Here is a 26,432-nt window from a genome sequence, read left to right on the forward strand (position 1 = left end):
GCTGAAATGAGATGGATTTTTCTCAAATATGAGACACCTTTGTATTTCCAGGAGCTCAAGCTTCTGGTGAAGATGGGAGCTTAGGACATATCCTCACTGCTTCTGGTGAGCACGACCTGAGTCGGTCAGGTCTAGATGTGAGCAGCCTCAGCACAAAGCTGGTGTACCCTAATGCTCCTCCATCACCACACAGCTCTCACCAGGGAATCACCAGAGAATTGGTCCCCCCTTTTAGAGGCAGGTTGTGAGCTGTAAAAAGGCATCAAAGGACAAGATGGGCTGGAATGACTTATCTCCCAACCCAAAGCCCATATTCTACCTCTCGCTCTCAGGTCTGTCCCTGTTGATGAAAGTGCCAAGCTCACAGTGGGGTTTTGCATGGCACACAGAGAACATGAAGCACAACAAACTATTAAAACCCAACCTGTCTGTGCTGTGAAGGCACAAGCTGTACATCAAAGGTGCCACGATAAAAGGGAGTTTGAACATTTCGGAGCTTGCAAAGTGACACTTGATTTTTTCAGAAAGTTAAATCTGACAAAGGCATATCAGCTTTCCAACAGCAACACTGCTGAGAACGCAGCTGCAAATGGATGTCCTACAAGCAACTGTGGATCTCCACAAAAAGGAAGCTCCAACAAGCTTCTCAGATCTCTCTTCAACTTCTAATCAACTATAAAGAGTAACAAAATTACAGAAGCAGGAAACCATGCTTCCTACTCTTTCATGAAAATCCTTTGAAACTCCTCCACTAAAGCGGAGATTTAAATAGTTTGCTAGTTATAAAATAATCTCTGCTTGTTTTCATCACCATGCCAGTTTCAGGCTCTTGGAAAACTCTTCTCTCACCTCAAGCAAATACATACCCACACGCAGCTACTGAGCTTCATTAGCTTTTGTTTGCTACAGGAAGCCCTTCTAGCGCTGCCCAGATGGGTAGAAAAGGAGAGCTGAGTCAATGAGTGAAAAGGAGTAGGGAGATGCAAATGTGGGGTTTGGTTCTGTCTCAGGGTATCTGTGCAACCTTGAATAGGTCATGGAGAACCTTGCTCTGCCTTAGTTCTCCAGCTACAGAATGAAGCAGTAATTCTCTGCCTCAGAGGAATTCTACAGTGCTGCAATCATGAAGGCTCAGCTACTGTGGGGCTGCAGCACTCATAAATATTTAAAGAGAATGAAATCAGGAGGGAGCAAAAGGCAGGGGGGGTTAATCCACTTCAAATTTACTTTTTCCACTATGAATACAAGTATGGAATTGGTAAACCCAAGTAATCTGATCTTGCTGCAATAATGCCGCAACAGGCAATGCTAATCATAATGTAAAGGCAGCTGAGTGCAGAAATGTGTTTCTTTTTGGCACTGTCTGTTCTGCTGGTTGTCACACACCCCCAGGAGTTGAATGAGTCAAGACATGGAAAAAAAAAATCCCGTCAACACAACAACATTCAGTTTTCCTGCTATTTTCATGAACTCTTCAGCTAAGCCCCAGGTTTTCCAACCCTTCGAGGTGTGGAAATAACATGTTTGCAGATGCTTCCTCTTTGCTCACACTGGAGCTGGAACTTGACACCTGGTGGCATAAGTAATAGGAGGCCAGAAATATCTGAAATGAAGCTTGATACTCACATGTATCAGTACTGACTACATGACACACCCCATCCTGTAATGGACCCTCAGAAGGGTCACACCTTCCATTTCTCACATCGGAATCAGCACAAAGCCTGTCTCTAACACAATCCAGATGTTTTGGGAAGCCGATTGCAGGTGTGGACAGTTACTCACCCTGTGTCACATCCTCGAGTGATGTGAACTAACGCTGAACTTCCAGGCGGTTACAGCCCTGAGCTGTGCCCGGGAGCCGCCACGCAGGAAGGGGTGGCAGTTGGGGGCAATAATTGTCATAGGCAGCCCAAGCCAAGGCTGGTATTGATCTTACTGACCAGGCATTATTCCCAGGCATTATTCCCAACAGATTTCCCTTGGGTGATGGCAAACAGATGAAGGATAATAAATCTGCAACTACCTTCCATGGAAGAGCAACCTGGAAGGACACTGGCACTAACAGACACGTGTCCAAGAGGTGTAAGACTGTCTTTTTTTTCCCACTGATCTCCTGGGAGATTACACAGTACTGTGTCAAAGAGCAAGACTTATTTTTTTGCTTGCAAAGAAAGAAAAAGCCTTAATGCATGTAAGCATAGGCAGGGTAACAGTGAAGACTAGAATGTAATTTGGTCTAAAAATCAAGTGACCAGTGATAGAGAAAACAAGAGGAAAGACTTTTCCTTAGCTCTTGGAAGATGCCAGCATTCAATAATTTGATACACAGGACTTCCAATGGTTAAACTGAGATCTAATAGGAATACTACACTTATGATTTTAAGGACATAAAACATTTCACAACCTAAGGAGCCATCTTCTGATGACTCCAGCTTCTGCATTTCCCTCGACTGACTGGCTCTTCCAAGCAAAACCTCTTCAGGAGTGCTCAGACAACTCCAGCAAGAGAAAATTCATCAGCCTGATGTTGAAAAAGTGCCTGGCTGTGCACAGCAAATGCAGCCTTTGTGGCAGTTCAGCACAGCAAGGTCTTTGCCACTTAAGCCCAGTACTCACATAGGTCTGCTTAGCAGTTATTAAATACACGTTATTTTGCAGAAAGCATAAAACTAACAAACATAATGGATGTTTTGGGGAGAGAGATGTCATGACTGCCTTTCCACCCTGTGCCATATGTGCAGAGCTTTTCTCTTTGGCAGAACAATACCCAGAATTTCAAGCCCACAGAGACACAGTGTTTATTATCTGCCAGATGGACTGTGAAATATATACTGTTCATAATGGGATTATGCAAGTTGTCTATTGTTTGAAAAATAATCTCAGCATTATCCTTTGTAGCCTTTAAATGAGTTTCCCTTTTATACAAATTAGGAAGTCCAATTTTTCTTTTTAAATACTTGCTGTAGATGTCTGCTTTCAGCTTCACAAATGACATCTTATTCGGGCACATGCTTCAACAGTATTAAGGAAAAACAAGATTTTTTTTTTACATGAATGAAAGTACAAAGCACATATTATTGTGTGGAACTACACATAGTAACTCTGATCACATACCTGTATTTCTCAGTGTCCTGGAAATAATGAACAATATATAATGATGCAGTTGTTATGAGTAACAGCTGGCAGCCCCAGTGGGTATATTCTTGCAGTTCCTGAAGCCAATAAAATTGTGCTTAATTGATTACCTGAACTGCAAATGTGCAGCTTACCTAATCTTCACATTGTGATTTTTTTTTTAGTTATTTACAATTATTGACACTCCCCAGGATTTGATGGGGTTGAAATACAGATATTTCCCAAATTAGCTGACTTCTCATGGCTTGTATCAGATACTCACTGCTCCAATCAACCATTCTGCCCACCACCAAGAAACTGGGACTGCACAAATAAAACCACATGTCTTAAAAATCAGGACTCAGCATGACTAGAACTGTTCCTCGAGTTATATCCACTGATGTCACTCATCCATCAAAGCTCTGCCCCTTCCACACTCAGCCCTTGCTCATCCTCCTCACTGAACCCTGATAGGGAGAGCCTTGAAATCCACTCCCGCTTCATCCAGCAGTGAGCATGGGTCATGCTCTGGGATATGTCTTCAGCACCACCAGTGCCAAGCAGGGCAGGTCTGTGTCTCCCACCACACTCCCAGATTTCTTGTGGGATCAAATGGTTTATGTGATTAAGCTCTGGGGCTGGTTTCAACTTATGAAACTTAGTGTTGTTTGGGAGGTGGTGCTTTGGAGGACTTCCAGAGCTCACTGAAGGAAAGATTAAAGGCCCTGTTGATTGCCATTGGGTTTGGATCAAGTGTTCAGGAACCATTTCTCCTCTTACACTGCCACCATAGCAGAAATTATCCCGTGCTTTTGTGACAAGTTCCCAGATTCAAGCTCTGTCCTCTGCAAGGCGCTGCCAGGAACACCTGTAGCACACCGTGTCCGTATGGAAAGGGCCTCAAGCTCTGCCCCTCAAGGCATGCCAGAAGTCAAGGACACTGGATGCACCTTCCATCTGTACCGTCTGCTATTCTACTTTTTTATTACCTATAGCTTGAACTAATCTTATTGACACTAATGCAGCACCAACCTGAAGGTCAAAGGGTTGAGATGTCACCTCTGCACACAAAACTAACGTGACATTCCTAAATAACCACGAATGAGCTTTGAAATGGTGCAGAACTGACATTTTTACTACTATCTCGGAATCAAACAAGCAATATATGCTCTTCCCTTTCCGCTCCCCCTGCCATGAGGAATCACAGCTGGGATTCACCCACAGGTGGCAGTGCTTCAGTGGCAAACATAGTCACGCCATAACCATGCTGGGATCCTGCAGAGCCAAAGTAGATGCAAAGGAACACATGTACAAATGCCCTGGTGTTAATATGGTTCCTTAGTCAAAGCAGCTGTAAAATGAGCGAAAAAAAATATTGAGTTTCTCTGGGCTAAAGATATTACAAGGGAGAACAAGAATGAATGGTGGCCTGTAGCCACTTTGAGTGAAGTAAAATGAGGAATATTACCTGATTTAAAATCATGACATTGAAGAGAATTAACTGATAGACATTTTTCAGTTCCCCTCCAAGTAAGAGGAACGAAAGGATTTGATAAGCTATGGAAACTCACTTACAAAAACCACAGCATTAATTCTTGTGATAAGGAAGCAGTTATTTTTCTTGAAAGAGTTCATTGTTCATAAGTAATTTAAGGACAAATTCCAATTCAGGAAAATACATTTCATATCAAAACTTAATACAACATCCAAGAGTGACAGGAAATTCAGAGCAGCAGGATTAATTTTTTTTTTTAGGTCCAATTCTTGAGGCCTATTTTTAATATTGATTCATAAAACTGTTGCTTTACTCAAACATTTTTGAAGCTGTGATTTGCTCGTGGTTTGGCTCCTTTGGGGAGGGGGAGAACTTGAAAACATTCTTGGCTTGGCTGGGAGGTATGAACTTGTTCTTGCATTTGACCTCCTCTGTGCTGCACAGACTCGGATATTGGTGCTGCAGAAGTTGAAAAGGGAAGTGAAAATGTGCAAACACAGTTGAGCAAAGCTCTGCTGTGTTAGATGTTGCAAAACAGCACAGAGCACTTTGTTGACAATAATCTGAACATCTCCATCTTTTTTCCCCTCCCACGTTCCTCAACAAGTGCTCAAGACTTTTTAAGACACTGACTTTGCATCTTTTTATTTCAGTCTGAGTGAGCTTTAAAACATCTGGTGTTTTCCAGGTTTGCTCTACAATAATTTAAAATTGGATAGTTAAATTCTCCTGTGACTCCTCAAGTTCATGTGTTAAGAAAGACCACGGCAATGGATAAAACATGAAATAAGAAATGTATGGGAGATGCACCCCTGGTTTATTCCACTATAACTTGAACACTAAAGAACTGGTCTGTCCCTCAGCTGAGGGAGGGAACCTGCAGCCCAGTAGAGTCACAGGTGCTGGCTGAAGAGCAGGACTGGCACTGCAGGAGAAGAAAACTCACCATGCTCAGCCCCATGCAGAAAGCACCTCCCTTCCACAGGATGTCAACACCCCGAGAAAGGACCATCCCCAGCTCAGGTTCTTCCTGTTGCACTGCAGTTTGGCAGGGCCCTCTTGGAGCTACATAATCAAGCCCTTATTTTCCTGCTACATTCACGATGACTGTGTTCCTCCCAGGCCACTCCTTCACCTTCTCATTTTGCCTCTCCATTTTCTACCAGTCCTTTAGTAAAGGCTAAGCCAATTTAGAGCTTTCAACAGGCAGCATTCAGTCATCCAGGATGCTGATCGTGTCTGCTTGTCCTCAAAATGGGCACAGAAAAGGCAGCAGCACAGGAAGCTTTTCCGTGCTCTGTCCCAGTCAGGATGCTGAGTACCTTGACCTGCAGGTCTTCTCCCACAGAGACACTTCATCACCTTGTAGCATCATTAGGCTGCTCAGTGAGAGCTGCAGCATCAAACAAGGGTGGGTCTGTCCAAAGCTGCCAGTTGGGATGAGATCATTTGGCCAATGAACGAGCCCAGAGACCATTTGTTTTTACCTGGACTTGAGAGGCCACATCGCTTCCAGCCAATGACCAGAATCTGCTTGATTCATGCAAAGGATCTACTGATGAGGTGCTTCACATGTCATTACTGAGCCTCTGACCCACCCATTGTCCAGTCTTTAATTTTCCCCTCAACTGTCCAACTGGATACCCCAAATAAATCAAAGCAGAGTGCTTGGGAGTCACACAGCGCTGACTTTCCACTGCTCTGAAAGGGAAATCCTGCACTCATATAAATATTTCTGAGCTCCAAGTCAATAAACAGGCCCTTCATGGAAGTGCAGAAATAACTGACCCATGCTCCAAGACCTTTCCCATTGCTGGAGAGGTGCAAAGGGTCTGCAGTGTAAATAAGAATCAGGTTCACAATTTCTATGCACGCTCTTGTTTTCAATTACACCCAGCTTTGTTTCAGTTTTAAAATTAAGCTTGAATAGATGCCAGATTTTTATTTTTTTTTTAAATTTTTAAATCCAAACACATTCCAGATTAGCTGTGAACAATCACTTTTAAAAGGACACAGGAGAGGAGCTCAGATTTGGGATGTGCTCCAGTGGAGAGGCCCTGATCTCTTGCCATGAGCACAGGTGCTTCTGTATTGAAGCATTAATCAACCCAAGTCCCCTATGACCACTTCATGGTGTCGGTGTGGCAGGCAGGCAGCTGTGGGGTTTCTTCAGGAGCTCATGAGGTCACTCCTCCTCTTTAAAGCAAAAATAATGACTCTCCAGCACAGAGTGGGAGTTGGCAGCTGGGATGTTGAGATGATGTAACCGTACACAGTGGTGATGTGAGATTTTTCTTGGTTCCTAGAAGCCAATACTACACAGGCAATCACACTAACAACAGTATTTGCTTAAAATTTTTGGACAAGAAAGGAGACCAAGTTTGTTGCAAAAACGAGCAGTGATTATAAGAGAGGGAAAGGTCAGAAGCTGGCTGTCAGAATTGGAAGCAGTGAGGGCCAAGCTCTGGCGCTGAAAATGCGAGGTAGCAAGGAGAGCAAAGAGCTGACTCTGGCCCTGCACTAACGCACGTATCTTTATGTTCTGAGCACCTTGGGTCACCTCCCTCTCCACAGCTCCTCTGCTGACAGCTGGTTATCTTCCTGGTTCAGCCATGGGTAAAATGAGGGGATGGAATTATTTGCTATTAGCAGGCTCCCCTGAGTAAGTACATGGCACTGTATACCTTGGCAAAATGGAATGGAGGCTTGACACTGAATCAGCCACTCAAAGAACTGGCTTTCTTGGGTTTGTTGGTGTGGGTGAATTGAATGAAAAATAACTACTAAAAATAGAACCATGTTTCTTTTTTCTATAGGTAAAGAGAAGGGGTTGGAAGGAGTAGGCAGGTTTGATTTTAATAGTTAGGGATGGACCCATCGCCCTAAGAGAGTGGAAATAAAAAAAAAAATTAAGCAGAGGTCACTTCACTAAGCCTTAATAAAGTGTCAGGAAATCAGGGTATTTTCTACAATGATGCCATTCTCAGTGGCAAATAAAACTTCTTACACTGTGCCACTGTCTCTCCCTGGCTTTTGTGCTGTAACAGCCTGTGAGGCAAAACGTCACGTAGGGATAAATAATTTTAGTCACTTTAAACACCTCCTAGATTCACACAGAGAAAGTTGTGCCTTATGTCATCCAAGAGGTAAAAACCCTCAACTGAAGGCTGGGGTGTGACCTGCCAGTAAGATTTAAGGTCCCAGGGAACAAATAAACACTGTAGAAGGGGGGAAAAAAAAGTAGGTAAACTTTTTTTGCTGCAAATTAGGAAGAAGTGAATTCACAGAAAGTTTTTATTTTGTTTGAAATCTGAGAGATTATTTGCAAATGATGGAAAGAATGGTCTCACTTGTTTCAAATTTGCTTTGAGTTGTGTTTAGATTTTGCGTGTGATTTTCTTTTCCCCAAGACTAAAGTTATCCTAATGAGTGCTAAAGTTCTCTCTAATTGCTGTAGGAGTATTGGAACACAGATAATGTAACTCCTAAGAGGAAAAGGAAACTTAAAAGCTTTTGGGTTTTGTTTACTTTTATGGCCACGGATGATTAGCATTTCTGTTAAAGGCAGGCTGTTAAAGATCCTTTTTGTTTCCTTTCAGTTAACTTATCAAGAGCTCTTGACAAATGTGTAAATATATATATTTATGAATATATATGTAGTATATCCCCTGCCTGAGTTTCATCACTGGAGATATAAGGATTAAATATTTGTAATGTAAAAAGAAAGCACAATGTATGAATAATCCTAATTATTTTAGTCTATTTAGTCTAAACAATTTTACCATTGACGTAGTTACTCATCCCAAAAATTGAGCAAAGTCAATGGATGTGGCAGGTGAATGAGCTACTACAATACAACAACATTTAAGAATGAAAGATCAGCTTTCCTGGGTTCAGAACCTCCAATAGCTCTAGCAATTGCCATTCCCACTCCAGTCTGTCGTGGAGATGGGGCATGGCAGCACTTCTCCCTTCAGAAGGGGAAAATCCAAAGGTCACGTGGCTGTGCCCTTAAGATTACTGCACAAAGGGTGCTGGGAAAACCTGATATATGTAGATATTCCACATTAGAGCTGAGGACACTGACACTACATTGCTGCACCACATAATCAGAGGTAAGAGTTATGTGGCTTATTGACCACTGTATATTTTCCCAACTGAATCATAATTATAGATTCTCCTTCACTGTTGCTGCTCAGGAATTCTGTGATGAATCTGATTCCCTGTGCAAACACAGCACCCACCAGACCTCAAAGTGTCTTGTGTGAAAAGGAAGCGCCATTTCACATCCATCTCTTTTATCAAAAGGCCACTGGAATGTCGTGTTTCAGAAGGCTCCTGCCCCTGAATGCCCATGAAGGGAGGTATTTTTCCCACTGCCCAGCTCACAGGGCACACACAGGGAGCCCCTGCTCCCAACCTGAGGCTGTAGATACTCGAGTCCTTTCCAGACTCGAGTTGCTCAAGAAAACATTCCCATTACTTCCCAAGTTAAATCAAATGAATGAATACAATTCACAGTTGCTTTTCTCCAGCTTCCCTCCCCAGCACAGAGTCCTGAGCTGGCAGAGGCCAGTGTCATTCCACTGAGGTCAAGGGAATGATGCCCGTTTATATCAGCTGATGGTTTAAACCTCTGGACTTTCTCCCTGACACACATTTCTTCTCCACCAAGCCTGGATATAAAGCTGAGTCTAGAACATACAGAGGTGAAAAACACTCACAGCTGGTTTAAACTCACACTGCCACCCTTGCAGCTGCATCACAACAGCAGGAGTTTTGCAGAAACCACTTCAGCACAGCCATGTCTCCCAAGGGAAGGAGAAAAATCCAGCCTGTCTGTGGTAAATAGATACCAGCACAACTGGCATCAAGGTGAGGTTCTGCTGAACCCCAACTTTTCCAACTTCACTTTTTTTGCAAAAGTAAGCAGTAGAACAGCTACAGGGAAGATTCAGAATGCAGAAGTGGGGAGCAGACTCTCTGAGGGGACCTTTCTTGTGAAGAGAAGCTGCTCTACGGAAAACTCACCAGAGCTGTTGGCTGAGGTAACCGTGTAATGTTGTAGCATGTTTGGGAAGGGATTCCAGCTTGACTTCTGCCATGATTGTCTTATGCCCTCAAGCATGAGATTTTATTACCCTTATCTTGGCAAGCATGACATTTACTTATTGGCCACAGCCTTACTGCAGAGAGGGAGGACTGGCTTGCTCCCATTCCCCACTGGGTGGCTGCTAAGCAACTGTCCCAAAAGTTGGAGGGAAAAGAGAGAATGTTGATGAGATCATGCCTCAGCCTTACTTCCAGCTAAAGCCACAAAGGAGCACGATCTGAAAGGAAATAATTACCCAGGGAACTCAAGTGACCAGGCATCTCCCGCATTTGGAAACCAGTCACCTGGCTGGTAAACAATGGAGAGGGATGTTCCCAACAAAAAAGGAGCCATTCAAGACCAATTCTGAGTTCCTGTTTCTGGAAGGCTGAATTTCTGTAGTCTGTAACGAACTGGAAGGTGCATCTTGGCCTGCTGCTCAATTAATGCTGCTTCAGACACATTTGTCTGTGGAGCAACAGTGACATAAAGTGGCCTGGAGGGTTAATCACAGGTAGGAGGTAGAAGCATCTCCCAGGAGACCAGGCAGTACCTTACAATGTTATTCTAGCATGACATGCTGTAGGAAAAACAAGCCTCAAGTACAACCTCATTCTTTACAGAAGGGACACCAGAGCCCTCCACATCTGGTAATGGTAAATAGCCCAGGATGGCCTGGGAGGAGGGATCTGAAACACTGCCTGCTCCTTTCCATAGGCACGGCTTGCCAAGGAAGAGAGGCAATCAGAAAGGCCCAGCTATAAATACATGTGGAAGTATGAAAGGTTGTGACAATATTATATTCCACCCAGATGTCTGGATCTCTAAAATAATCAATATGAACAATAATCGCAAAAACTCAGTCTCTTTTCAGTTGATATGCCCACAACCTGCTATCCAACTGCCACCTCACATCAACACAGGAAACATGAATCTTCAGAGGAATGTGAACAAAAGGAAGGAAAATACAAAAAGATCATTCAACTGTCAAACCTTCCTGTCAGGACCATTTGATAATTGCCTGCAAACACTGATCAATAACTCCATATCACATGGCACCATGAAATGTCAGCAGAGACTTACCAATTCTTCACCAGAGTCCTTTGCTGACTATTGTATCTCCATATGCTTATTATTTGTGTGGGGTTTATTCTAATTCTTACAGGAATAGATGTGTCCCCAGGCACCACACAGTGCACAACACACAGTGATCCCCATGTCCATGAGGGTTTCCTCAGGATAATTAGACACACATTTTCTTAACTAACAACATCATAAGTATTAGATCTAATTCCAGCAAAAGCTATGTATGTTATAAAATATAAATTAGGGTTTGTTTTATATATTAAAAGCAAATCAATATTTAGCATTAACATTATCAAATGTATTTTCTCTAATTACAATATGACTCTGATTAGTCATTCAAGCTGGAATTATGGGTCTTTGATTTATTATCCAGTAAACTGATAGGGAAACACCTGCCCTATGAAACAGCATCATAAGTTCCCTGGTGATACTGTCAATGGTCAGAACTATAAAATAGCTGGAAATGTCAAAGATTTGGAGAAGATGATTTCAGAAAAAATAAAATATTTTAATATGTTTTGCTTCTCAAAGTTTAACTGGGTTTACTACTTTGAATATTTGTACTGTATTATGTACTGTTTAGGTAGCACACACACAGACAAGGAAGCAAATCTTACTGATATCAAGTAACCAGAAATTAATTTTAGCTAACCACAAGTACACATGTTGTCAGAGATGCACATTAATGTGTTCCTTGTGTGCCTCTGGGTACCTCTAGATTTAGAAAACAAAGAAAAATGTCGGAAATAGAAAACAGCAATTAATACTGGTGACTTGGGACTAAAAACCAGAAGTATAATTATAACAACTAGCAGAGGAACGTAGAGAGATAACCACTAAGAGAAGTTGCTTCACAAAAAGTTTTGACTTGGTTTTTTGTTCCTGAAATTTGAAATTGGTAAGGGTTAAAAAACAGAACACAGAAAAATAAGACCAAGTTTTTAGAAGTTTCTTTTCTCTCCTTTTTTTTTCTGGAGAAGAAAGACTCTGTTTCTTTGCTACACAAAGACTCTTTCATTGCTGGGATCCTGAAGTGTTAAGCCAGTTACTGTGTTGTGCTATCTATTCACACTGCCAAGAATGCCCCAAAATAAATCCGGTGTAAACAGCTTCCACAGATCCTCCTGCTTGGACTTGGGGTGTGTGTGTAGGAGACAGACACAGGTGAGCCAGAGCTTTGAGGTGGATCTGCCTCCACCTTCTGTTCTGAGGAGCTCTCCAACTAAGACTCAACAAGTCAAGTTTGAATTCAGCAGCGACTAATGGAAAAATGATCATGTCACAGCAAACAGGGAAAAAATCCACAAGGCACCACATCTCGCTAACCAAAACCCCATCCATTTTTTCCTGTTTCCTCAGCAGAACATCCAAAATACCTTGTTCTACATTGCAACAAGCCTCACTCCAAAGAGTTTGGACAGCAGAAATAATGACACAGGTTTAAGAAGGTAAAAAATCCTTCCTGGTCTTTGATTAACTGGGCTTCTTGATGGAGTTAAGTGCAAACAGCTGCCTGGACTTCAACTGAAAAGCCTAAATCTAAACACTCCGTGTTTACATAACCCAAACTTCTAATCAGGCAGCTGGATAATCCACCCATTTAAAGTATCCCTAAGAGTTTCAGGGAAATGTGATTTTCTTACAGCTAAGCCAATCAACAACCACTTTAAAAAACTCCAGCTACCAAGTTACTACTTTGGAACAGCAGTCTCAGCGGGACGGGGTCACGACCCCACAGTGAATCACAAAGCAATTTTGGTGGGATCCTTCCCCCTTTCTTTTTCTTTCTTCTTTCTCTTTTTGCCCCCTTCTTTTTTTCCCTTTGAGAAGTACAAACCTGAATCTCTAATTTCCTCTGTATTCAGATGCTGCAAGGTAATAAATGAGAGGAGGAGAAAAGCACAGAGCAGTGCTCACACACGTGCTGGCATCTGCTCCCAGGACATTAACCTAAAATCTCATGAAATCCGGACCCCATCCATCCGGAACCAAGGAACTTGGGAAAGGTAAAGTACAATCACCACCAACAGAGTCCGTAATTTCTTAGGGGAGAAACAGGGAAAGAGAAGCAGGACCTAGGAATGACAAGATTTCATGGAAGAAAACAGTATAGTTATTTACAGGACAATTTATAGGATTCAATATTCCTTAAACGGACAGACACATTTGTGGGGATTTTAACTGGCCAGAGCTCTCTGTGTTTAGGGCCCCATCTCATCTCCCCTCTCAGTAGTGTTTTACCACCATAACTCATTACAAGGTCAGGCTCTCAGCTTTGGTTTTATGTTTGGCTGAAATATTTTCACCTTATTGCCATTTATGAATCCTTACCAGATATCCCAATGTTTGTCTTTCTTTTCCTAACTCAGTAAAGACCCTGTGTTAAATCACACCCAGTCACACCTGTTAGATAAGGTGACTCTGAGCACAAATCTTTTCCTTGGCCAATTCAACTAAATTTTAAATGTCCCAAAAAAAGGGGTGCTGCTTGGGCTGTGCAGAGTCTGCTCCTGAGCTATAGGATAATCCTGGGCAGTTTACCTCATATTTCTGCACCTCCACATCTTTACCTGTTGGTGATTTTACAGACAAGACTGTAAGCAAAGTTGTATTCTAAAACTAATGAAATACATCGAAAACAAGAAAAACATTTAACTTTCTTCAAGCAGGAAGGGATCCTTTAAGAACATATGGTAATAAAATAAAAGGACATGCTTTTACACGATAAAATCTGGCCAGAGAGGAAACAAACTTCATTCAGGGTTTCTTCCTTTTGCCAAGACCCCAAGCAGAGCAGTAGATACTGCACTGCATATTCAACACTGGAGAAACTGCACTACAGAATCCCTTGCAGATTATATGCCAAATATTTAATTCCTCACCAAAGAAGTTGAAAGGTTTGGGGGAGAGCTGAGAAAGAGCTTTTTTATTTTTAACTTTCAATAATTATTTATAAATATTGCAATGTTGGAAGGACTGTGGCAAATTTTCATCCAGATCTGAACACACACGTGAAGAAGTCCCTTTCAAATCACTTGAATACACTGGTAGAAAAATGAGAAGCAGTAAAAGTTTGGCTTAACTTTTTATTACTAAGGTTTCCAGTAATTTCTCCTGCTTATGGATAGGTGTGGATAGGTGTCCTTTCCACAAAGAAGCCCAGAAGAGAGCTCTTGCACTGATATCCACCAGCTCCTGCTGTCCTAGACAATCACTGGGGCAGACACACTCTGATCATTAATTCCTCAGCCAAATCCTTGTTTTTCCCAAATGATCCAAGAGTTGTCAGTGGACAGCAGTGAGAACCAAAATATTTACTTTGATACAAAAATTGTATGTTCTTTACCTTCCTACTAAGAAGTCAGATGTCCAATTTGCTCTATTCTTAGCTCTGCCTGGTTCCTATGGGGACCATGTGGCAAATTAGCTTTCCCCAGCTGAACTGCACAGTCCTGTCCTACCTGCATCCCTAAGAAATTCCTGTGCCGCCTTTAGGAGTTTATAGCTCCTTTCATCTTTCCAGCTTCTTTTCCACTCCCGTGGCTGATCAGTACAGAGAGCAGAAAGTCTGGAAAAAGGAGTAGCAGAATCCAGCACTAACCCCACAAGCAATGGAGTAGTAAGTGATAGGAAATTGGAAGATTATTTATAAAACACCAAAATAACTTCAGTTCCCTCCGGTTCTAATCCTCTTTTTCATCTTAAAGACGAGACCACCTCTATTTGGTTTTTTGGAGATGTGTTTGAGTTTAAGGTTCCCTTTTAATTATTTTTAAAAGGCTGAGGGGAAGGTTGGAGAGCTCTGAGCTGCAGGAATAGAAGCTGTGTCTATTCTCCTCTGTGTGAGGCTCTAACACTGCACACACTACAGGAGGCACATAAATCAGTCTGGCTGAGCAAATCAAGTGCCGTGGAGCACAACACAATGGAGGATACCTGGAAGTCCCAGTCCCATCCCCACTCCAGCCACTCTCCCCTGGCAATGCCAGCAGGGAGCTCTGTATTTACTCTCTGGACAGACTGCAATCTTTCTTCCTTTGCTCAAAATAGTTCTATGAAGAACACCTACAGCATTTGTGTTCACTTTCCCTATTGAACATCTTTTTAATTACTTTTGAGATAAAATGTCTCAATTAGGCAACTGTTTGTTTTCATTAAGGGTTCAGTTTGGCTTGCTTCCAAGTAACTTTCTGGGCAGTCAAAACACTAGAAGTATTGTAAATCAAATAACTGTGTCCTAAAAAATAGATACATTTGCAGTATTTGCTGTTGAACAATCAGCCAAGCCCAAATATTATGTTGTAATTTTGAGAACTAAAATAAAATATAACAAGTTTCAAGATAAATACCCTTTCTACACTCACATCTTTACACAGTCTCTGTTTTCTGTCTGTCAAAAGTGCTAAGTTTGACAAGAAATGCAAATATAATGTTTGCAACAACAAATCAGACTCCTGCAGCCCATACACTCAGACTGCATAACACACTTGGAAGAGAAAATCATTTTAGAGTGTCTTAGCACAGTGGGACCCATCCACAACCTGAACCTACCAGTCAGTAGGATCTGAGTACTAATTGAGCCCACTTACAACTTCTCTGAACCTTATTTAAACCTGCAAAAGACGATGCAGAAGAGCAGTGTCAGCCTGTATGTTTTGAGACAAGTTTTGCAGCTCTCAAGCTGGCAGGGCCTGACCCTGTGAGCTGACACACAGCCCCGCTGTGCACTCACAGCTGCCTCAGCCCCAGTTAAATCCAGTTGTTCTTCCACAGCCCCAAATCCTATTTAACTTTTCCTGAGTATCCTGCATTCACACCCACGTGCAAAGAGCCCCCAGCCAGGGGCACAGGGCAGAACCAGATCCTATCTGCTCCCTGACTCTCTGCAGCACCACAGTGGAAATGTAAATGCTTTCATTCTGTAGGGGTTTCTAAGAGAATTTATTTGAAGCCTGAAAGTGATAAAGGGTAGTTTAAAATTTTCTATAGTAAACAATTACATATCCAGTATCTGTTTATCTTGTTCAAAAACAAGCTTTTTAAAAATAAAAACAGTAAGAACCCTATTTAAATACTCAAAACTGAGATTTTTTTTTAACAAAGCCTGCTTACAGAAATTGGGAGGCCATTTTTTTTAAGAGAATAATACAATTTCATAGAATTACAAGCATCTCTATGAAATGTTTGCCTGAGTTTCTGTGTAGCTGAAAGCAGTTACAAAAAGAACAACCTCACAAATGCAGAATCACACTCCCAAGATTAGGCACATCTTGCTCACAGTGTCAGTGGGTGCCCCATAGTACTTCTGGGGGCCACAAAATGTAAAAAGCTCTAAAAACAAGCAAGCATGTTAAGCCACAGATACAAGGAAAAACCCCAAAAATCTAAGGCAGACTCTTTTGAATAATCAAAAATACCATCAAACTATTTCACACACAAAACATGTCCATGATGGGGTATTCCAAGCAACTAGTAACAACAGGAACATGAAAAATAAAAACATAAGCTATTTGATGTGCATAAAAGAGGTTTTCACAGAGCAGGAGGTTTCTCAGAGGGATTCCAAGTTAAGCTATCTACTATCCCAAAGGAGAACTAGCTACTGTCTGTCATCGGTGCACTACTAACAGTTTATTAGTCTGCTGACATCTCCATCTAGAAAATACTGGTAAATTGTCTCGGGATGAGAGGCAACAGCGAGTGAAAAGGACTTGCTGTGATGTGGTGGTGGCAAGCAGGATTTTTTAGACATCTACACTTACTTTTGTGATAAAATGCTTCTAAGATGGTGTCACTTCCCTCCCAGACAGCCCAGCTTTTCTTAGCGCCTGATAGGGGATCGGTGACCTTCTGTGAGTCGGAGCTAATCTCAGGATATGGCACATCTGTAGCAGGAGGAACAGCTGAGCAACACTTGTCCAGGCATAATTGAGCCTCAAGATTGCAGAGCAGTGTGTGATTAATTGGCTGAAGGATGCCTGATAAAGGGGAAGAGGATAATGACCTGCCTGGGTCAATGGGAGGTGCTCTGCTTATCTGGAAGCACAACAGGCATCAAGAGAAATGCTCCTGATCAAGGTCACAGGGAAAGGTGACAGATTCTGTGTGAGTGTGGATTTGAGGCATTTCAAAATCACATTCCATAGAAGTGCACAGGGGTAAGTGTACTTAGGAAGAGAATTTTAATGCCTTTTATGGTTCTGGTTCCATGACCATTATTCTCAAAAGTACTGCCTTGAAAAGATCCACCGATCAGCTTTGCAAGCACTTCCATGTCAACCTAGAAAAGGTAACACTAAAACAAGACAATTCTCACTTGATGTCCATGTGGATATTCAAGTTTGTTCCAAGGTCCTCTGGGAAGCAAACAGGTGATGCTCCCAAATTGGAAAAGGGAAAAGAACCATGTGGAACAATTCTGGGCAACATCTGTGGAGGCACATACCTGTGGCTCTTGGTTTAGCAATTGCTTTGGCTCTCTAGGCCTGCTCAGCTAAGCTGAAAAGAACAGGTAGCACTTCTCCACACATCTGGCTTCCCAGCAACCACAACAACCTCCTTGCTGCACTCTCGGGGAAGGGAAGCCTTGGACATCTCTAAGGATGGACTTGCAGAACAAGTGCTGAGTGTAGGTCCATCTCAGTCTTGTTCTTCAGTCCACCAGGATGTTTTATGCAGAACAACTACACCTCATGCAAGAAGTTTGCGGCAACAAGCTGCTGTAAATATCAGCTGGGTGGGTTCAGGTAAATGTAACAAAATGATGGCAAACATTCATTTAAAATGATAGAGAGAGCATCATACAAAAGATACCTTCTTATGGCACTGCCCTGCAGAGGATTCCCTGTGTCTCACAAACAGTGCATCTTCTGGGAGACATCTCCCTCAACAACCTAAGCAAATTTGGCTGCCTAGATAGAAACAGCCAAGGGGGTTCACACTTGGCTCATCTACCCAGCTCTCCTTATAGGAATAGGTAACTCTTCTCTTCTTTACCTTTTGGATGAACAATTGTTTATTCAAACAGCTCTCCCTCTTTCCTGGGTTGATAAGAATTTCACCTCTACCAAACACCTGAACAGGTTTTTTCCTCTTCAACTCTAAATATCCTTAAAAGAGATTCTATGGGAGCTGAGCCCTTTACACTTCATGAGTGCACTCCGGCTGCCTCTGCTCTAATGATGCTTTTTTCATCTGCCACACAGATTTTCTTACGCTGAGGTTACTGCTCAATTACATGTTGCTTTTGGAAAATTGAGAGGATGGCAGTTTATTGGAAATAAGTGTGAGGTAGAGTCCTACAGGGAGGGAAGTCACTCTTTGAAGCTTCAGTCAGCATCGGTTTATATAGGCCACACAAGAGAAGGTGTGGTGGGTCACCAGCTGACAGATGCTCAGAAGAAATCAAAAGTCCTACTGGTTTTGGCACAAATACAAATGGGCAAAGCATCAAGTAGAACAGGATTTTTAGTCCTTAATGGAAAGTTTTCCACTTCAAACAACCACAACAAGTAGGAAAAAAGAGCTTAAAAGTCATTCAGGACCAAAATAGTCAGAGCATGAACAGTAACAACGAAGAGTTTGCAACACTGAGAATTTTCACAATTATCTCCTCCCTCTCTGGGCAAATGTGCCCATTCCAATGAGGGAACCGTGTGATGCTAATGGGATGAGCCAGGCAAATGGGAGTTCATGGTTTCCCACAGTTATCCCATTCCTTGTCAGAGCTACCTGCAGCATGTGTCTTCTGAGCCAACTGGAAATGCCCAAGTTGCCATGAGCAATCCGTACCCTCACTCCAAGAATAAAACACGATTCAAAGGGGGCTGCCCTTGAACACTGGCACGAGTATTGCCCATCTCCAGGGATAAAGGATTTGGGTACTTCCTGTTTTGCTCAAAGAAGATTTATGGTTGATCATCATACAATAAGTGCTAGGTAAGGGTTATTAATCTTTCCAAACCCACTTCACATTAGTGACTAATTCAAACTTACTTGGTGCATAAATCACACGGTACTAAAGCATCATGTTTTCCCTCCTCTTTGGCTGTAATTCTGAATCCTTGAGGGTGTTCTTTTACAAACCTGTAAGCTATTTATGTGGCTCCAAACGTGCTGAGCTGAATTCTAATTTATAATCCCACTTCTTGCTCATGCAGCACTTTCCCTCTCCCCAGCACCTGGCTTTCAAGTGTCCCACTTTGTAGTGCACGGCCCTCCAAGGAGTTTTCAATAATAGACCTCAAATCCACCTCTAAAAGCAGCTCCCCTCAGTGCTACAGAGCACGACAGAGCCCTCACATCCTACTGAAGCACAGAGGTGAGAGGATTAACTACAGGAATTTGCAAGGTGGGACTCATACGAAAAAGCTCAGCAATATTTCTGTCTGAGTTTTGTCCTCATACAAATAGTTTGGTTGTATTAAAAATGCACATCAGGCTTATAGAGGCATTTTTCTTCTTGCTCTGAGGACCATGGCGTTCTCTAAAACATAAAGCACTGAAATCATCTTCTCTTCCTCCCCTGGACATGGCTGTTCCCTTTCAGACCAAAACAACTGGCATGGCCAGAGCCATCCACACGACAAGAACGCTGCTCCCTGCTTGTGGAGAACAAGAGTTCCTCGCTCTCAGAATTAAGATTTTGCATGAAGATGTGCAGATTGATATTTTAGTTCAAATCAAACTATGCACAAACTGTACTGCCATGAGTGTGGTCGTTCTTCCTGCAACAACTCTCACAAACTCATAAAACACACGTAATTTGGCCCCCCATTAGGAGGCTGGAATTTATCATAAATACACTTTGTCCTAAGAACAACAAACTCTTCACTTTCCTCTAGATCAGTGCTTGGGGTTTTTACCTCTCAGAGTGCTGTTACAATTCACCAGTCTGATCTGTACATAGGCTACAGTCATTAATTAATTCAGCCTACCACTCTTATTCAAACATTTTATATCATGGAATATTATTCCACAGGCACTCTCTACTATTAAAAAATTTTCTTTTATGGTCTGTGTTTGTTATGCCTTTGCCTCTATCTGAGCTTTACCACTAGACCAAGAAAGGCACAAATACAAAATACTTTCTCCCTACCTTACTATCTTTCCATGTTCTCTAGACAAATTGAGTTAAAATACATCCACAAAAGCAACTCCTGGATGTTAAACAGATGGAGAAACCAGAATTGCAACTATTTCCAGAAATTTCCAGCCAGGCAATGCCAACTACAGTCCTCATTTGTCTATAATAAAGAGACAAAGCCACGGTTGACCCAGCATTTTAGACCTGGGACACCACCTGCATTAGGATAAGGGACATGTTGGTCTTCCAAACACTTAGAATGAGAAGCACTGAGGAAAAGTCTGGCTTTAGATTAATGCCTCACTCTTCTCTGGTATTTTTCATCCCAAAGTGTCTCACAAAGCAAATCAATGTTATTATTCCTCCTTTTCTTGTCCAAGGCCATCTAGCATGGATACAAGATGAATGTTAGTGCTCTGAAATGCTGCTCACACACAAGCCATGCACTGTCCCTAAAAAAGCATTACAGGTATGTTAACTCCAGAAACGTGTAATTTGGTGTTCACAGTATGAACCTAATACTAAGTTTCTAAAAGAAATTAAAATAAAATAAGAGAAATTATAAATGTAAATTAAATAAGGAGCAACTTATATGGACTGACTTTTAAGGCATCTGCCTTGAGATCTGCAGTGCAGAAATAACATTGCTCTGACATCACAAGTATGTACTTCTGTGCATTGAGAAAATCCTGCTGTTTATTTGGAACTTTTGAAGTCTAGTATCAATATAGCTTCTTAGTCCCCAGGGTGTCCTCAAGGTTTGAGATGTGTATTTTTAACTTCCATACTTACTGACATTCCATTCAGGCTGTTTGGCTGTTCTCCCCATCGGGGCTCCATCAGCCATCGCTCCGATTTCGGCACCACTGCGCTTATTTGCTTTACCATTTCCTAAACCCGTGTGAAGAGGTGTGGCCTGCTCTGGTAATCAGCTCACCCACACAAAAACTGTGTTAACTCACGAGCTAAAGCTCTTTAAGGGCATTTTTCTACTTTTTAGCATGAATGCAGAATATTTTAGAAAGCTTGTTGTAGAACAGGGTGATCCTGGAAGAGGACAGAAAGCGCTTCATTCCTGATTTACACCATTGGATTTCAAGGGTGCCATTAGGGAAATACAGATCGTGTTTGTCAAAGAAAATGTCACCCCTCAGTTTTAATAAGGCAAAGAAGATTCAGGGCTTTCAGAGCCTGGCATTTGATGCCACCATCAGAATCAGAAATGCAGCCAGGAAGCAGCAGTCCTCAAGGTGGCACTGCTCAAGTCCTCTCTGTTTCTCACTTGGATGGAAGGAAGGTTATGACCACATGAAATTTGAATTTATTCTCACTTGTGTCAGTCTTGACGACAAATAACTATTTTCCCAGCAAAATTCTTCTCTCTGTATGACATCACTCACAATATATCCATCCTGATACTGTATGGAAAAGTACCAGACACAAGTAGGGCCTGGTCTTGGTGGGGGTGACTAAGGACAGACACAGTTTGGATTTCAGCACTGCCCAAGTCATTGCGTGTTGTCCTCACAGAGCAAAATGGAAAGAAGAAAAGCAAGCTGGACACTCCAACCTAGTTGGCAGGAGCACAGGAATTTATTTTTTTTTTTAGCTGCTATAAAGACCTACTGAAACAAGAGCTTCCCAAATCTCTGCAGGTATGTCTGTGACTTTTCCATCATCAGTAGCCTGCTGCTTAGGGAAGCAGAGCATTAGGCTTTCTTTAAAGGAGTTTTAAAAGCCCCTCTGTTCACTTTCAACTATTCATCACAGTCATTCCAAGTTCTCTTTTGCACCCCCCCCTTCTTCTTACTCACATCTGGTGCTGCAACCATAAATAATGAAGGAATGATGGAGATACTGGATGCTCTGTTCCAGTGTCCTCACAGGCAACCATTCAATTAAGTTGTTCCATTTTCACCAAATGAACATATAAGAGAAAGGGTGGAGGGACAACGTTTCCCATTCTAGAATGCAGCTTTTAAATAGCACTTTATTAGCAGGGTCAGCAAGCACATAGGCTGAAAAATAAATAGCATATTTTAAAAGGAGGATTTTCTCCCCCAGTGAGTACATTTGCATTGAAAACTCCAGACAGAATAGACAAGAATTAGCAAAAGCATTTCAGGAAGGGGTGATCTCTGTCAATAGTTGGGTCTCCTGGCAAGATCTGGCATTTGCATCTCCTACATAGCAGAGGCTGAAGTGGGAGAAGGTTGGTTTTAATTGTCTTTGCTGCAGATGTAGGATATGACAGAATGTTGTCCCAACACGGGGACAGGAGGTTACACAGATCACATCAGACAGTGCTCCGTGCTTGGGGAGCATTTCTGTAGCCATGTGGCATGCCCTCTCTGTGTAAGCAGATCCCATTCCATGATTGATCTATCTGATTATGGAAATGGAGGGAAAACTGCAACCAGTTTTGCAATTTTTCCAAATGACGACTGAAATGACACTGACAGCACTAGACCAGTTTACCTTCCATGTCCACCTTCACCAGAAGTTCTTTACTGCTGGTGTATGAGCTTCTCTGGGGAAGCCTCTGTATGTGGGGACTTGAAGGAATGGGATTTGGCCAGTGGTCATTAAAGGGTTCTTTAAATGCAGGGTCATGGAAGATGGCACTTCCCATGGTGTAGGCAAACTGTTCAAGTATGAGCATTTCAAACTCTAGAATAAAGCTGTGAAAACTATGTTAAGTCTCCTTTCAAAACTCTCCTTCCCAGACACTTACGGTGAAAAAAATCTCATGAGAATAAATACCTTATGGCCTATCTTCTTTGTAAAGGCTATTTTTGTTTATCACTGTAATATACTCATTCTGGGTATTTTCTGAAGATGTTTTTGAGTTCCAGTGTCTTGAGGACAAGTACCACTGTAGTATTTATGTACCTGTGAGAACTGACCACAGAAAAAATGTTTCAGTTTATAATCCACAACCTCACACGAACCAGGTCTTGCACACAGCTTAAAAGAAATGAATCTCAGGGGCTGGTCATCACCTCTAGAGTTCCAAGGGAAATCAGGATAAATCTTTTTAACTGTATCAGTGTATATTAGGCCTTTACCTTTCTTGACTGCCAATCCTAATTTCTCAGCCTTGTTTTACTGAATACTCATTATAAAAAATTACTTGCATGCACATATAGCAAGTTGCCTGTGCACTCAGACAGCAAATGGAATACATGGAACTCCAGAAAAAGGCAAAAGCTGTAGCAATGTAAGATAGTAAAGCATTTGGAGTGGCTCCTGGCAGGGAGGCACTCAGAGGTTAAACTGGACTGCAGTGAAAGAAATCACTGCTGAAGAGTTCATTTATTTACGTTCCCATTAGAGGAGCCTACAAAGTCATACATCAACAGAAACAAACCATTTGAGTGCGTCCCCTGACTGAACATCCATCAGTGAATGTGATCTATGCCAGGGAGTCTTAGGAGTGACAAGATATTATTATTGTAGTGCCAAAGGAGGAGGGGGCAGGGGAAGGAACAAAAAGGAGCGCTGATCCTTGCCTTAACAATGAGCCCCTATTCCCTTGCACTGCACCTGAGCTCCAAGGCTTCGATCCCAACAATCTTTTTCCATTGGCCACAACAGCTAAGCTGTGGGTGCCTCATGCCTGGGGGGGCACCAGTTCTCCATGGAATACTTCCCTGTTTCCTTCAAAGGAGCCGCTCCTCTCGTGCCATCTCTAGCTACTGTATCACCTCTGCTAAATAAATGATATCATCTCGCTTCTCAGCACACAAGGCTTTACTCCTTCCCACTGTTTGCACTCACTGTTTATTTTTTTAAGCACCTAACCCTCTATTAATCCTCCAGACAGCACAAAGGATCCATTTGCCAGAGACAGCGATTAGAGCTGTAAGCACTCAGGCTTCCTGGGAAACACCTGTTCCGTGTTCAAATATCCACAGGAAAAAAACACAGCAAGGACAAACTGCTGGTGGAAATGGAGAGAAATGGGAGAAAACTCCTGGTATGATGAGAGCTACCAACCTTTGGACAGTGATCCTCTTGCCTTCTTCAAATGTGCAGAAAACACACAGAGCACCTACAATACCAAACTCACCTGCCTCTGACACTTGGTGGGCCCCTTGTTTTCCTCCTCTTCAGCTCTCAACAGAGTGCAAAATGTGCAAACTACTTAACTGAAATGGTTTTTTGCAGGTATTTTCTTTATTATTTTTTCCTTTGCCCCAAATTTATATTAAAAAAGGCTGACAGCATCTTAAAATCGGAAATATTTCAACCACCTCCATTTCTGAAGCATCATGAGCATCAAAACTGTCCCAGGTTTTGCATTTTTTTCTTCAAACACCACCAAACATCTGTCCCAATTTTAAAAAATGAGCATTTTAAGAGAGCATGAACATGGATTTGAGCTTTTGTAATTCTTTTGGTCAGTGATATAAATGCAAAAGCAGCCTTTGTGTAAACAAACACATAAAGAAAGGGTCAGTAACTAGACGGCTGTTGCATTTAGCTCCTTTGAATACAAAGGTAAGTGACAATAAACAAACAAAAATACCAAGTGGTATAGCATGGCTCTGAGGCATTCTCTGTTTTCATGAAACGAGCGAAAATTATGTAGCAAACAGATTGTATAAGCACCACAGGCAGTAACCAAAGCTGGAAGAAGGCCAGGCTACATTAATAGCTGCCATTTGATCTCGTGCGAGATCCCTGAACACCCAGTGCCTGGTGAAGTCGGTGGAAAGGCTCCTATGGATTCCAAGAGGTGCTGTATTGAACCCAGCACAGCTGGCAAATGGTGCAAGGAACAGAGCTGATGCTACAGCAATTCAGTTCCTCACCACACTGGAAAGCAGGCTGTGGTAACACACCCCATAACCATAATTCAACACTGATCAGCTTTTCCCCTTTCCAGGGAAATCTGTTCTCTTGAGTACTTCTAAGCCTCTGAAATTAATGGGATTATTCAAGGAGTAATGCACCACAGAACCTGAATATTTATGGTAAGTCTACCACAGCGATTTCCAATGTACTGTGATCCAGAAATTCTGAATAAAACATCAAGAATGAAAAGACAGATCTTCAAGTGATATAAATCAGCTGCTTCCCTTTCAAAGCTATGGAGCTGCAACAATTTGCAACTACCAAAACCACAGCTTACTATTTGCAAAATTAAAATAATTTTTGCAGTATTTACAGCCAAGAGCAGACCCTTGCTTTTATTTTCTTACTGTAAAATAATCATGCCTTTATTGTAAAATAATAGGTCGTTTCTGTGCCACAAATTTTTACTTATCACAAGTTACTAAGTTTTTACTCATCACAAAACTTAGGCACTGTAAGAAACTATTTGGACTCCAGTTGGTTTCTTTTAAGTTGCACTCCTCATACATTAGTTACTTCTTTAAGAAGCTCCCAAAGGAATTGAAGTATGTATTAGGTAAGAAAACACATACACAGGAATAATATAAAACACACCTTTTCTTCTCTTTTCTAAACTCCTCTTGGAACAGATGCTTTTAACACCACATAAAAACAAATGCATATATGTGTGTGTGTGTAATGTATATGTAGATCCATAGCTTTATTTATCTACATGTATGGTTATAGTAACAATCATCCTTTCATGGGGCTCATCAGTCACAGGTTTTACTCACCTGATGGGCAATTTGCCATCGGGGCCGTCCTGTCTGTCAGCACATCTTATCTGCTATCGTGCCTGTCTTCAGATCCATACTCACAGGTAAGGAAAGCTTGGGTAGCTGTCTCCTCCTAAACACAATAAAATTAAAGCTGTAATTAGCAGCCTGCCCTGGACACCAGGTTACATTCCACACCACATGGAGAGCCCAGGCAGGAGTGAAAGGTCTATTGGGACAATACAGGAGCCCAAAGGAGAAAGCTAGCCCTGACGTGGGTAAACTTGGAACCAGACTGCAAACAAGTGAGAACTGAACTCATCCTTCCTTCAGGTATTACAGACAGGAGCTTGTGCTTCAATGGCTCCGATATTCCCACAAGACACTCTGGGTGGAAGAAAGTGGGTTTCAAGAAAATGAATTCACAAGCAGGTATTTCCCTATTAAGGCCTGTTAAGGTAAAATGGCGAATAAAAATAGAACGAACAAAATATTATCACCTTTTTGAAAAAGGAGATTTCAATAACTTCAAAAAAAAATTGCAGGAATTCATTAAAAGTATATCAAATACTGTTAGCTCTGTGCATATGCTGCACACAGGTGAGCCCTGTGGTGGGGCTGCTGGAGCCGGCTGGAACCTTCTGGAACCAGCCATGCCCGGCAGGGGCAACCCCAGCCTCCCCTCACAGCCCCGGGCAGCCCCCTCCTCTCCTCACAGCCTCAAGGAGCCCCCTCTTCCCCTCACAGCCCTCAGGGAGGTCCCTCCTCTCCTCATAGCCCTGAGAAGCCCCCTCCTTACCTCACAGCCCTCAGGTAGCCTCCTCTTCTCCTCACAGCCCTCAGGGTGCCCCCTCCTCTCCTCACGGCACTTAGGGAGCCCCCTGTTCTCCTCACAGCTCTCAGGGAGCCCCCTCTTCTTGTCACAGCCCTCAGGGAGCCCCTTCT

At 42.3% G+C, this 26,432-nt stretch overlaps 1 protein-coding gene across 8 annotated transcripts in view; it reads right to left on the reverse strand.

The window, feature by feature from the left end:
* Positions 1-26,432, reverse strand: part of BMP2 (bone morphogenetic protein 2) — a 216,395-nt gene that overhangs the window by 73,614 nt on the left and 116,349 nt on the right. For 6 of the 8 annotated variants that reach the window (XM_027693286.1, XM_027693288.1, XM_027693290.1 and 3 more), the window contains one exon: positions 25,506-25,620. The gene's annotated coding sequence lies outside the window, so the exon portion shown is untranslated. Of the gene's footprint in view, positions 1-25,505; positions 25,621-25,987; positions 26,095-26,286; positions 26,427-26,432 lie in introns of those variants that run through there. The other 2 variants (XM_027693292.1, XM_027693293.1) reach the window with 2 other exon arrangements.

The sequence above is a fragment of the Neopelma chrysocephalum genome, unplaced genomic scaffold (assembly GCF_003984885.1).
Source record: "Neopelma chrysocephalum unplaced genomic scaffold, ASM398488v2 Primary Assembly neopelma1_91, whole genome shotgun sequence".
NCBI classification, from domain to species: domain Eukaryota; kingdom Metazoa; phylum Chordata; class Aves; order Passeriformes; family Pipridae; genus Neopelma; species Neopelma chrysocephalum.